At 47.6% G+C, this 14,091-nt stretch overlaps 1 long non-coding RNA gene across 2 annotated transcripts; it reads right to left on the bottom strand.

The window, feature by feature from the left end:
- Positions 1 to 348: 348 nt before the first annotated feature.
- On the bottom strand, positions 349 to 13,812 carry LOC135277401 (uncharacterized). Of its 2 annotated transcripts, XR_010345005.1 has the most exons (4): positions 13,614 to 13,812; positions 7,219 to 7,389; positions 3,771 to 3,883; positions 349 to 3,282 (listed from the first exon to the last, which is right to left on the bottom strand). It is a non-coding gene; the product is annotated as an uncharacterized LOC135277401 (long non-coding RNA). The 2 variants fall into 2 exon arrangements; XR_010345004.1 differs by having other exon boundaries at positions 349 to 3,883.
- Positions 13,813 to 14,091: the final 279 nt, after the last annotated feature.

Here is a 14,091-nt window from a genome sequence, read left to right as displayed (position 1 = left end):
CTGAAGACAAACAAGCCCAATTAGACCCAGATGAAAGGAAGAAAGAGAAAAAGAGAGGAAGGGCAGGGAAAGGGAAACGGCAGAGGTGCCGCCTCATTCTCCTTCCTAAAGGAGCTTGGTGATTCTCGGTGATTCTGTGGCCACTCGGTAACGAGCTCTTTCTCCTCTGCAGTGACCCAGGGTGGCTTTGCCATCTGTGTTTATTTCCTCCTAGCTGAGGAATGGGCTCTTTCTCAGACTTCAGGCCCTGGAGACTCTCCCTTTAATCAGCACCATGAGATCTTTGCTCCCTCCTGGGCCCAACTGATCAAAGACATGCATGTAAAATGCAAAGTAAAGAAGACAAGATTTTGTGTTAAACCTTGGAGCATTTTATTCTAAAGATCTGGAGTCCATATTACTGTAAAAGACATGACCCACACTCAGTTTAAAATCATACGCAGGGGTTTTGGGAACGAGATAGGAAGGCACTGAGCCCCTTCAGCTGATGTCTAACCCCACAGCCTCTCCCTCCGGGATTCCCAGGCCTGTGCTTTCAGTGCTATGCTCCCAGGTAGATTGTGTCAACTCCAAGTCCAACAATCTTATGAAATACTTTTCATGTTTTTTTCTTAATTTTAGGAGGGTTTTTGAAGTATGTTTTTGTTTCGTGGAGGGGACACCCTCTGTCTTTGACTTACAGGAGCCTCCTCCGTCTGTGTGTACTGAAGCCAGTGTCTGCCGCACAGCGCCTCAGCCGCAGCGCCGGTGGTCACGTGCAGCGGCTCACTCCATCGCCCCGGAGAGCTCCTCCCCTCACCCCTCCACCCATAGCCACTTGAAACCACTGCCCTGCTCCCCCACAGGGTAGCGCTGCCTCCCACAAGATGTCACGTGGCGGGATCCTTCACCTGTGCCCACTGAAACCAGCTTCCTTCCCTGGCTGAGTGTTCTGGGAGAGCTGCTGCATTCGGGGTGCATCTTTCCACACTGGCTGGAGCCCCTTGTGTGGAAGCATCGCATTGGTTCACACCTTCTCCTGCCGATGGACACTTGTTCTCGTCCAGTTATTGGTAATAAGGAAAAGGCCTCAACACTCCTGTGCAGGTTGATGTGCATGCGTTTACATTTTCTCTTGGGGGGAATTCCAGGAGTGGGGTTAACTTAATAAGAAACTTCCAGACCACTTTCCAGCATGGCGGGACCCCTCCCATTCCCACTGCAGCTTAGGAGGGTCCCAGTTCCTCTGCGCCATCACTAGAGCCTGGGTTGGCCACTGGATTCTGTTTTTAGACATTCTAATGGATTTGCAGAGGGACTGCTGATCAGCATTTCTCCAACATCTCTATGATGCTGAATGTCTGTCCTGGGCAATCTTCCCTCCTGATGCCTTCTCTGATGAGGTCTCCATTCAAATATTCACCCTCTCTTTTATACCGGGGTTTTCAATTTCTTATGGTTGTTTTAATAGTTCTTCATATATTCTGCATGTCAATACATTGTGAAATGTGTGATTCACAAATATTTTTTTCTAGACCATAGTTTGTACTTTCATTCTCTTTAAATTCTTATATTGCTATACAGAGTTACAATTTTAAATTTATGACTAAATTTAATTGGTCAACATTTTCTTTTATAAGTCATGCTTTTGGTGTCAGGTCTAAGAACTTTTCACCAAACCCGAGGCTGTGAAAGTTTTCCCGTTTTTATCTAAAGGTTTTATAGCATCATGTTCTACGTTTAGGCCTGTGACAAACGTCGAGTAGCATCTTATATCAGCCATGGCCGTAGCTTCCTTCATCTGACAGAATCATGGGCATTTCTGCTGCCTGTGCCCTGTGCTCTTCCCATCTTCTTGGTCCGCCCTTCCTGTGAGTTTCAGGGGACATCTTAGAGCTGGCACTGTCCTACTCCATCAGAGGTCCCGTGGGCTTGACCACGTGGGAAAGTCAGGACTGTGATGCTGACAGGATGCCCTGTGAGTCGGGGAGGTGCTGACGGGGGTTTCCATGTAGGAGAGAGAGGCGTTTGGTTTTACGGATGGGAGAGACTTGGGAGGGGATGAATTTGAGAAATGCCACAGAGAGGCCCAGGCAGAGCAGGTCTCCGGCTGCCCCGCTGTGTAAGCGCCAAACGTGGATGTGTCATTGCCACAACAGGAGGGAACCCTCAACCACAGGCCTCTGCGTGCCCAAGGCCAAGTCTTGTTCAAAAGGTGCATTCAGCTGAGCCAACCATGGCGGAAATACATAAGGGCGATCCCATGGTTCCTCTGGTTAAATCCCCTGCTAATCCCACCCTACTCAGAGAGGGAGCCAAGTCCTCACAGCAGCCTGCAAGCCCCACCTGCCTGCCCCGGTGGCTCATGCCTGTAATCCCAGCCCTTTGGGAGGCTGAAGCAGGCAGATCACCTGAGGTCAGGAGTTTGAGACTAGCCTGGCCAGCATGGTGAAACCCTGTTTCTAGTAAAAATACAAAAATTAGCTGGGCATTGTGGCACACATCCGTAATTCCAGGTACTTGGGAGGCTGAAGCAGGAGAATCGCTTAAACCCAGAAGGCAGAGGTTGCAGTGAGCTGAGATTGTGCCACTGCACTCCAGCTTGGGGGACAGAGCAATACTCCCTCTCAAAAACATAGTAATAGTAATAACAAAAGAAAAAGGCAAAAATTTAAACAAGTAAACAGAAACATGGCAAAAGAGTTGAACCAGCCCTTCACAGAAGAAAATAATGTGGAGGAATGGCCGATAAAATCATGAAAAGGGTCTCAGCCTAATAGGGTGAGATACCAGGTGACACCCAGCAGACTGGCAAAAATCCCACAATCAGTGCAAGTGTTGGGGAGAATGGAGAGCCACAGGAATGCTCAGCCACCACGAAGAATGACTGTGAATTACTGTTGCTGTGCTTGCTAATGAAAGGGTGTGTCGTGGGTTATGAGGAAAATTACATTTCTTACTGGGATGAAATTTTAAAAATTGAAAGCTACTCACCAGAAGAAACTGCACTTGTGTACAAAAGAAATGCCCAAGAACCTTCGCAGTAAGACGGTCCTAGGGGCCCACCTGGCCAAACACTCATCAGCAGGAAAACGAAGACATTTCCCACAGTTCCGTCCACCATGAGAGATGATGTAGCAATGAAAATGAATCGGGTCAGTGTGGACAGGTCTCAGGAAGAGAACGGAGGATGAAAACAGACATGGAGCAAATGCTCAGAGCCAGTGCAGCAGAGAAGCAGCCACACAGGAGACTTCTTCACATCAAAGTTCAAAACCTCAGCCGAGGCAACAGAGCAAGACCCTGTCTCAAAAAGACAACAGAGTGTTCGAAAACCACATGCAGTGCTGTTTAGGGATGCGCACAAATGCAGGGAAAGAAACGCGCCACGAAGGAAAGTACGGGAATGATAAAGACTGAGGCAGAAAGCCACTCCCTCTGAAGGAGAAGGGAAGGGACTGGGATTCGGGAGGGCCCTCCAGGGAGCATCCAAAGTTTGGTTTCTTCAGATTCTATTCCCTAAACTTGGTGGAGGTCCCGTGTGTCCAATGTGTGAATATTCCTTATGCCTGACCCATATTATACAAGTGCTTATTTCCTATACAGTATTGAGAAGACAATTATAAACAAGATGCGTTCAACAGCAAGATGGCAGATGAGTATCAGGAAGGAACCTCAAGCACATCCGAGAAGTTCCACCCACAGAACCTTACCATGGATACCCTTGTGCTCACAGGCCTGGCCTCCCCTCAAAACTCGGTCAGTTGTCGGAGATCAGAGGCCACACTTACCACAGCAGAGGGGCAGGACCAGCTGGGACGGGGTCCTTCTGTGACGCTCACTGCATCCCCAGCTGTGTGAAGCGACCCAGCTGCCAGGTCTCACAGATCATCGTGCACAGAAACTGCGTGGGGAAAATGTAAGTTCTCCGTGTGTCCATCAGCAGCAACTCTCAGATTCACCTCTTCTCCATGAAACTTTATAGAGCTTTACTTGGACCCATTTTTTATTTATTTTTATTTTACTAACTATTGAAAAGATATATATTGTGTGTATGTCTGATCTTGTCTCTATCAGTCAGGATAATCCTGGTTAAATTTCTACTATTATTATTGTCAACATCATTTAGTTTTTTTAAGCTTTTCAACTCCTGAGGATATTGATCAGGGTCTTTCTGTCTTGTGAGACAGAAAACAAATCCCAACTGTGAAGGAGGAAAGAGAATGCATTGATACCTAGGCCTGAGACACTCCCAGGCTTAGCTTGCTTGGTGTACAGCTACATCCACAGTTCCAGGTGCCCTCCTGTGACTCTCTCTCTCTCTCCTTCCCAACTTTGGCTCCATGTTTAGCTCCAAGAACCTTAGACATAACAGCATCACTGACTCCTTGCAAGGATTCCAGCTAACCCACCCTTACTCTACAACAGCAACACTGGATCCTCTGGAATCTCCGACTCTAACTAAAGCAAAAACCGCTCCTGCGCCCTCAGACTAAGGTAAGAACCACTCCTGTCCTGGTCCCCAGCTGCACGGTCCTCAAAGTAAAGAAAGAACTGCTCCTGCCCAAGTCCCCAGCCGTGCAGCACTCAAACTAAAATAAGCACTGCTCCTGCCCAGGTCCCCAGCTGTGCAGCCCTAAAACTAAAGAAAGAATCATTCCTGCCCAAGTGCCCAGCTGCCCAGCCCTCAAAATAAAGTAACAACTACTCCTGTCCAGGTACCCAAATGCGGCCATCAACCTAAGGTAAGAAACACGCCTGCACAGAACACCATCTGTGTGGATTATGTAAGACCCCTCCTGCTCAGGTCGGCAGCTGTGCAGCCCGCAAACAACACAAAGAACTGCTCCTGCCCAGATACCAAGCGGCCCGGCCCTGAAACAACAAAAGGAAATGCTCCTGCCCAGGGACACAGCTCTGCGGCCCACAAACTATGGTAAGAACTTCTCCTGCCCAGACCCCAAACTGCGTGGCCTCAAACAAAATTAAAAACACCACCGGCCCAGGTCGACAGCTCTGCCACCCTCAAACAACAAAAATAACTGCTCCTGCCCAGGGCCACTGCTTTACGGCCCTCAAACAACAAAAAGAACTGCTCCTGCCCAGGGAGACAGCTGTGTAACCCTCAAACTAAAATAAGAATTGCTCCTGCCCAGGGCCACAGCTGTACGGCCCTAAAACAACAAAATGACTGCTCCTGTCCAGGGCCACAGCTGTGCAACCCTCAAACTAAAATAAGAACTGCTCCTGCCCAGGGCCACAGCTATGCAACCCTCAAACTAAAATAAGAACTGCTCCTGCCGAGGGCCACAGCTGTGCAATCCTCAAACTAAAATAAGAACTGCTCCTGCCCAGGGCCACAGCTGTGCAGCCCTCAAACAACAAAATAACTGCTCCTACCCAGGGCCACAGCTGTGCAACCCTCACACTAAAATAAGAACTGCTCCTGCCGAGGGCCACAACTGTGCAACCCTTAAATAAAAATAACAACTGCTCCTGCCCAGGGTCACAGCTGTGCAATCCTCAAACTAAAATAAGAACTGCTCCTGCCCAGGGCCACAGCTGTGCAATCCTCAAACTAAAATAAGAACTGCTCCTGCCCAGGGCCACAGCTGTGCAGCCCTCAAACAACAAAATAACTGCTCCTACCCAGGGCCACAGCTGTGCAACCCTCACACTAAAATAAGAACTGCTCCTGCCAGGGCCACAGCTCTGCCACCCTCAAACAACAAAAAACTGCTCCTGCCCAGGTCCACAGCTGCATCATCATCAAAATGCAAAAAGAACTGCTCCTGCCTAGATCCCCACATGCGAGGTCGTCAAACAACAAAAAGAACTGCTCCTGGCCAGGGCCACAGCTCTGCGGCCCTCAAACTAAGTAAGAACTTCTCCTGCCCAGATCCCAAACTGCGTGGCCTCAAACAAAATTAAGAACACCTCTGGCCCGGGTCGACAGCTCTGCCATCCTCAAACAACAAGAAGAACTGCTCCTGCCCAGGGCCAAAGCTGTGCGGCTCTCAAACTAAAATAATAACAGTCCCTGCCCGGGGTCACAGCTGTGCGGCCCTCAAACTAAAATAAGAACTGCCCGTGCCCGGGGCCAGAGCGGTGCAGCCCTCAAACTGAAATGGGGGCTGCGCGTGCCCAGGGCCACAGTGGAGTGGCCCTCAAACTGAAATAGGGGCTGCCCCTGCCCGCGGCCCTCAAACTGAAATGGGGGCTGCCCATACCCGGGGCCACAGCGGAGCGGCCCTCAAACTGAAATGAGGGCTGCCCCTGCCCGGGTTACACAGCGGTGTGGCCGTCAAAATGAAATGGGGGCTGCCCCTGCCCGGGCTCCACAGCGGTGTGGCTGTCAAAGTGAAATGGGGGCTGCCCCTGCCCGGGGCCACAGCGGAGCAGCCCTCAAACTGAAATGGGGGCTGCCCCTGCCTGGGGCCACAGCTGTGCAACCCTCAAACTGAAATGGGGGCTGCCCCTGCCCGGGGCCACAGCTGTGCAACCCTCAAACTAAAATGAGAACTGCGCCTGCCGAGGGCCACAGCTGTGTGGCCCTCAAACTAACGTAAGAACTGCTCCTGCCCAGATACCAAGATGCCCGGCCCTCAAACAACAATAAGAACTGCTCCTGCCCAGATCCTCAGCTACGTGGCCCTCAAACAAAAGTAAGAACTGCTCCTGCAGTTCCTGTACTCTGGCAGGTATTGGAAAGGGTCGAAGACATCATATCCCCTCCCCAGATTCTCAAGCTAAATCCGCACTTTGTTCAGCTCACAATCTTTGCATATTTATATATGAATATTTGGTATATGTTATTTTGCGTGGAGAGGTATAAACAATGTATTTAAACTTAACATTTCTAGTTATCATGCGGCGTACTGTTAAATACATCCATACTGTTTCAGCTACTTTAATGCCGTGAGACAAATGAGCTATTAAAACACGAGTGAAAGTGTTTGTGACCCCGCAGCACCTGTGGGTCCCCAGTCACCGCCCCCATGCCCATCATGATGGCACTGCTCAGTGTCACTCCTTTCTCAGCACCGCGATCTCTCCCCAGAAACAAGCCCGGATCTGTAAGACGAGCTGCACTCAGCTGTCATGACACGCAGCCAACGTCGGGCAGAAGGGACACCATTTTACAACAGGCTGCGTAGACCGTGACAGGGAAGTAAGGCCCATGGCAGGGCTCCCTCCTCAGCACTTGTGGCTGCTGACAGGAAGCATTTTCCTCCTTACCTCGCCTGGTGACTGACTGTCCTGAACCATGGCCTCTCCCGGGTGGCGGGTCCTGAGGAGAAGGAGGCTCCTTCCTCAGGGTCGAAGCCCCAGGGCACGAGTGAGGAATCCACTGCGGTTCCCGCGGGCGCTCCCGGTTCGGCAGGAGCCGGGCGCCCCCTGGTGGAAGCCCTGGGGAATTTCGGAAAAATCAGGGTTTAGATTATCTCAGGCTGTGATTTTCGAAATTTCAACTGAAATCGAGCCCACCGTCCCATGCCTTGACGGAACAGATGGAGGGTTTTTGTTTTTTTTTTGTTTTTAAACAGAGTCTTGCTCTGTTGCCCAGGCTGAGTGCAGTGGCATGATCTCAGCTCACTGCAACCTCCACCTCCCAGGTTTAAGTGACCCTTCTGCCTCAGCCCCCTAAGTAGCTGGGATTACAGGTACATGCAACCATTTCCTGCTAATTTTTGTATTTTTAGTAGAGATGGGTTTTTGCCATGTTGGCCAGGCTGGTCTCAAAACCCCTGATCTCAGGTAATCCACACACCTCAGCCTCCCAAAGTGCTGGGATTACAGGTATGAACCACCATGCCGAGCCAGAACGGAGATTTTATTTATTTATTTATTTATTTATTTATTTTATTATTTTATTTTTTTAATGACTGAGAGGTTCTCATATTGCCCAGGTTGGCCTTGAAGGCATAGCCTCGCCTCCTCAAGCGCCAGGACAACTGGCCGGAGCCACCGCGGCTCCCCAGAATGGAGATTTTAAAAACTAAAAAAGACGTCCAGTAGGCAAAAGTCAGTTGCATTTCTTCGTATCAGCAATAACGAATGGAAATAATTGGAACTGAAATATTAAAATGCCATTTACAATAGCACCCCTAAAGTTGAATCCCTTATGTATGAATGTAACAAAATGTACGCAAATATGCATTCAGAAAACCACGAATCACAGTTGAGAGAAACCAAAAGAAATATAAATAGGTGAAGAGATGTTCCTTAACCCCTACCCTAACCCCCAACCCTAACCCTAACCCCCAACCCTAACCCCTAACCCCAACCCTAACCCTAACCCTACTCTGATTACCCTTATCTCTAAAGCTAACCTTGTGGTAACCCTCAACCATAATTTCTAACTTTACTTTTACCCACTCTAATTCTAACCTTAATCTAAACCTACTCAAACCTTTACTGTAACCCTAATCCTAAACCTCACCGCCCTTTCACCCTAACTCTTCCCTGTAATCCTGACCTCTCAGTCTAACCCTGGTTACTCACCTGATCTCTCTCTCTAATGACTTACTATGCAGCTCCCAACCACCGACCTGAATCTCCTACTTGAAGCCCTTATGCCATCATCTTCAACTGGTAAACTCTGAACCCTTCAACCCATATCTCTTCATTTTATAATATCCTGACACACTAACTCTGTAAATACCAACTGCAGTCTATACACAGTCTCACCCTGATCCATCCTACTCAGTGCCATGCCACTTCAAGGACTGATCTATAACCTCAGAAATATAGACTTAATAATCTTCAACAAAACAATAGCATATTAAAAGCAACAGCATTTTGAAAGGATCAGACACCATGAACATGATTTTTTTATCCCAGTAAATCAACGGTGGTCCCACACACTAATGCCCTTCATGTAACACACAGTATTGTCAGAATGAATGGAAAACACCCCAGAATTTTCTCAGCTGTTGCAGAAAGGGCTTTCAGTAAAGCTGGAATTACAGCCATATGCCACCATGCCCAGCTAAATTTGTATTTTTAGTAGAGACAGGTTTTCACCATGGTGGCCAGGCTAGTCTCCAACTCCTGACCTCAGGTGATCTGTCTGCCTCGGCCTCTAAAGGTGCTGGGATTACAGGTGTGAGCCACCGTTCCTGGCCAAAAAATCCATTTTATACATATACACTAGCAATGAATAATCTGAAAATAAAATTATAAAAATTTCACTTTAAATAATACCAATGGCAATAATATGCTTAGGAATAAATGTAATCAAAGGGTAAGACTTAAAAGGGGGAAATTATAAGACACTGCTTAAGGAAATTAAACAAAGCCCAAATAAATGTAAAAACATGTCATGTCCATGGATTTGAAGACCATATTCGTTAAGTTTGCCAAACTACACAAAGCAATCTACAGATTCAATGTTATTCCTACGAAAATCCCAAAGGCCTTGGGACTGAAATGGGAAAGCTGATCCTAATGTTTATATGGAATTCCAAGGAATCCTGAAAAGCCAAACCAATCCTGAAAAATAACTCCAAATCTGGAGGTTAGCCAGGCGCGGTGGCGGGCACCTGTAACCCCAGCTACTTGGGAGGCTGAGGCAAAAGAATTGTCTGAACACAGGAGGCGGAGGTTGCAGTGAGCCGAGATCACACCACTGCACTCCAGCCTGAATGACAGAGCGAGACACTGTCTTAAAAAAATAGATAAAAAAAAAAAAACACTGAAAACATACAGATAGCAAATAATTACACAAAAGGATGTTCAACATCATGTCTCATTAGGAGACTGCAAATTAAAGTAATGCTGAGATGCCACTGCACACCCAGTAGAACTGTGAGACTCTGAGAAAAGCTCAACAATAACAATTGGAGGTTGGAGAACAACAGGGGCTTCATTCACCGTGAGCAGAATGCAGTAATGGTGCAGCCACTCTGGGAGACAGTTTGGCAGTTTTTCCCAAAGATAAACAAGTCTTATCTACAATCCAACAAATGCGTCCCTAAAATGTACATGTTTAGACAGATGCTTTGAAAAACTACTTTCAAACAAAAACTAGCATCATCAACTTGAAGTACAACAATGCACTGGAACACCATTCAGCGACAAAAAGGAACGAACTTTCAACCCCTGAAAATAAATGAATGAATCTTGCATGTGTGTTGCTAAGTGAAGGGTGGCAGCATGAAGACGCTGTACATTATATGACTCCATTCATGAGACATTCTGGAAAAGGCACGACGACAGAGATGACGATCAGATGAGTGACTGGGGTGGGGATTTGAAGTATTCGGTACTTTAGTGGTAGATATTCGACACTACGTATGTATTTAAACCCACAGGATGTTAAAGCACAAAGAACGAATCACAATCTACACAAATTCAATTATTTAGGTTACGAAGTATCTAAGGACAAAATACAGACGACAACTAAGAATCTAATTGGATTACCAATGTATGTTGCAAATGGTGGGCCAAAGGTACTGACCTAAGTCATTTTGGAAATGAGTAGAATCCACAGACTAAAAGCAAAATGTACTATACACAAACAGTGGACTCTATTGTATAAAGTTATGTCCCATAGGGATAATAGTTAATTTTGAAACCACTGTATCTGTGAAAAGAAAAATAACCATGATTTTCCTCTATACTCTCAACACTTCACTTCTGACAGCAAATTGGGGTGGGTGATGTTTCCCACATCAACCAATTTTCCAACTCTCTGGACAACAATTGGGTGTCCTATAATTCAATTATGACAATTACTGAAGATTGTACAGACCCTACAGGTTAAGGGCGTAGTAACACCGACTGTCCCCAACCTCAGATGCCAATGAAAAGTAGGGAATCCCCAGTTTACGCAAACTTCTATGACTTGGCTAGAAACTATGCACTCCCACACCCCCTCCTCAGGTTTGATAATTTGCTGTAATGGCTTATGGAACTCAGGGAAACACTCACTTATGTTTACTAGTTACTATGGTCTCGATGTGTGTATACCCTCCAAATTCCTATGGTGAAACATAATCCCCAAAGGGATGGTAATCAGAGGTAACTGAGGGGTGACTGCATCATGAGGGTGCTGCCCTCATGAATCAAACCAGTGCCCTTATAAAATAATCTAGGAGCCTTTCCCCCCAATCCTGCCATGTCAGGACATGGCTAGAAGGCACTAGCTATGAAAGATGAGCCCTCACTAGACATCAAATCTGTCAGAGTTGATCTGAGACTTTCCAGATTCCACATTTTAGGAATTTTTATGAAAGCTTCAGCATGTAGACATGATCAACTATTAACTGAATCTCCAGTCCCTTCGCACCCTCAAAGGATTGTATGCAAAGCTAAAAGTTACAAGCTTCTTATCATGGCTTGGTCTTTCTGGTGACCATCCCCCATCCTGAAACCATCCAGGAACCCACAGATGGCCCTTACAGAAGACATTCCTATCACTTCAGGAGATTCCAAGGAATTTAGGAACTCCACGTCAGGAACCAGGGCCAAAGACCAAATGTGAGAACACGAGATGTTCCTAGCACCCCTATTGTTCAGGAAATTATAAACGTTTTAGGAGCTCTGTACTATGAACTGGAGACAGAGACCAAATATATTTCTCACTAAATCGCAACCTGGAATCTGGTTTAAGAATGAATTCCTTGTTCCCAATGGAACAAGAGATGAAATAAATGGCAGACAGTGACAGCCAGGTTCCCCACTGTTAGAGTGAGAAGTTACAGATAAGAAACGTGGGAAGCCTGGAATGATCTCTGTGATAATGGATCAGAATATATACATAAAACGTAGGTATAAACTCACATTTAACTTAATATATATACACAGACGGCTCCATGTAGAAACTGTATAATTAAGTGGGTACATACAAGTTAGAATACACACATATATGTGTTTGCACTGTCAGCTGTGAGGGTCATGATGCAATAACCACATTTAGTGGCCAGATGTAAGTTTTTAATACCATTCTCGGACAAAGGAAATCAGGGGTCTTTGAAAAACGTTGAAACTAGGACTGGGACAGAAAATATATGAGCCAGGGTACTTTTGAAGTAACAGAAAGAAATTGTAAATAAATAAATAAATACATGAAATTATGTCAAAGGAGCCAGTGGAAAGAGCTCCCAATGGCCACAGGGTATAAACAAAGAGCAACAAAATCTGCAGAATTGGATAACAACCAAAACATTAAAGTAACTGAGCGTCCAGACTGGTATCTATTTATGATTAAATTGATACATAAATGGCCTGACTAGAAATCCCTTATACAGAAGAATTCCAAACACCTGATACAGACACTCAGCCATCAAGGAGGTGGGGCTCACTCCCCACTCCTCAAGTGTGGGCTCTGCATGGTGACCTCCTCCAAAAGCACACATAAAATGTAGACATGGGAAAAAAGTAACTTCACAGTGAGAAACCTGAAAACACTACCTCAGCCAGGTGATCGAAGTTAACATTAATGGTGATAACACATCTTGAGGCATGAAGTGACTAGAATAGTATCTGAAAACCAGTAATAAAATTCAAAGGCCCTTCCCCCAACCATCCGTATAGACTCCCTCCTCTCCACCAGGGGACACCAATGTTAACCTGGAAGACTGGTTCAGGCCTTGATGGGAAAGGGGTGGTCAGACATGCCTCATTATTCCCTCCTCCCTTTTAGAATTCAAGAAAAGCCAATCAGCATTTAGTTTCTCATCAGACCTTAGATCTAATAAGAAACATTTGCAATCTAACCTTAAATCTGCCAAGAAATATGTAAAATCTATTCTCTCTGAAGCCTGCTCCCTGGAGGCTTCATCTGCATAAAACTTCGGTGTCCATAACCTCTTATCATAATCCAGACACTCCTTTCTATTGATAGTAATTCTTTCAACCAACTGCCAATAAGAAGATGTTTAAATCTTCCTATGACCTGGAAGCCTCACCCCACCCTAACCCACCGGGTTGGACAGAACCAGTATGTATCTTAAATACATCTGATTAATGTTTCCTGCCTCCCTAAAATGTACAGAACCAAGCTGCACCCCAACCACCTTGAACATGTTCTCAGGGTGTCCTGAGGGCTGTGTCACAGGCCACGGTCACTCGCATCTGGCTCAGAACACATCTCTTCAAATATTTCACAGACTCTGACTCTTTCTCGTGGACACACTACAGATCTGATCTGCTTCCCCCAAACCTATAACCCCAGTCTAAATATGAGAGAAACACCAAGTAAGCCACAGTGGAGGGCACTCTACACAACACCTGACCAATCCTCCTAACACTGTTCCAGGTCCGCGGAAGGAAAGTCTGAGAGACCGTCACAGCCACGAAGAGCCTGACATGGTGACTAAATGTCCTGTGGGATCCCAGACAGGACCCTGGGACAGGAAAAGGCAGAACTAGGAGACACCAAATAAAATGGGAGCCCATATAGTAATATCCGGTCACTTTCCGGACGTCCTATCTGCCCTAGGAACGCTCCATTTGTGCTCCGAGGCTGCGGCGTGGACCTCACACTGCAGCCCCCGGCCTCGGCTGGGAAGAACCCGGGTGCGCAGAATTCAGAGGGGCTTTCGGTGTCCAGCTTTCCACACCGAGACCTTCTTACTAGTCTCCGACCCTCAGCAGCCAGGGCTGCAAACAAGAAGGATTTTACTCACAGTGGACGCGGCGTCCCCAAGGTCTGTGCTAAGAACACGGCTCTGCCTTTGCAGCGCCCTCGGGTCTGCGCTGAGGAGAACGCAGCTCCGCGCTCGCGATGCGCCCCCACCCTGCCCCGGGGTCTGTGCTGAGGAGGATGCAGGTCCACCCTTCCAGCAGCCCCCAAGGTCTGTACTGAGGAGGACGCAACTCTGCAGGCCGCCGTGACGCCACGCACGCCGGCGCCGTGACGCCACGCACGCCGGCGCCGTGACGCCACGCACGCCGGCGCCGTGACGCCACGCACGCCGGCGCCGTGACGCCACGCACGCCGGCGCCGTGACGCCGTGACGCCACGCACGCCGGCGCCGTGACGCCACGCACGCCGGCGCCGTGACGCCATGACGCCACGCACGCCGGCGCCGTGACGCCATGACGCCACGCACGCCGGCGCCGTGACGCCATGACGCCACGCACGCCGGCGCCGTGACGCCACGC

The sequence above is a fragment of the Aotus nancymaae genome, unplaced genomic scaffold (genome assembly GCF_030222135.1).
Source record: "Aotus nancymaae isolate 86718 unplaced genomic scaffold, 86718_ANA_hifiasm-v0.15.2.pri h1tg000031l, whole genome shotgun sequence".
NCBI lineage: Eukaryota > Metazoa > Chordata > Mammalia > Primates > Aotidae > Aotus > Aotus nancymaae.
The sequence above is the reverse complement of the archived record's forward strand: the minus strand, read 5'-3'. Positions and strand labels throughout refer to the sequence as shown.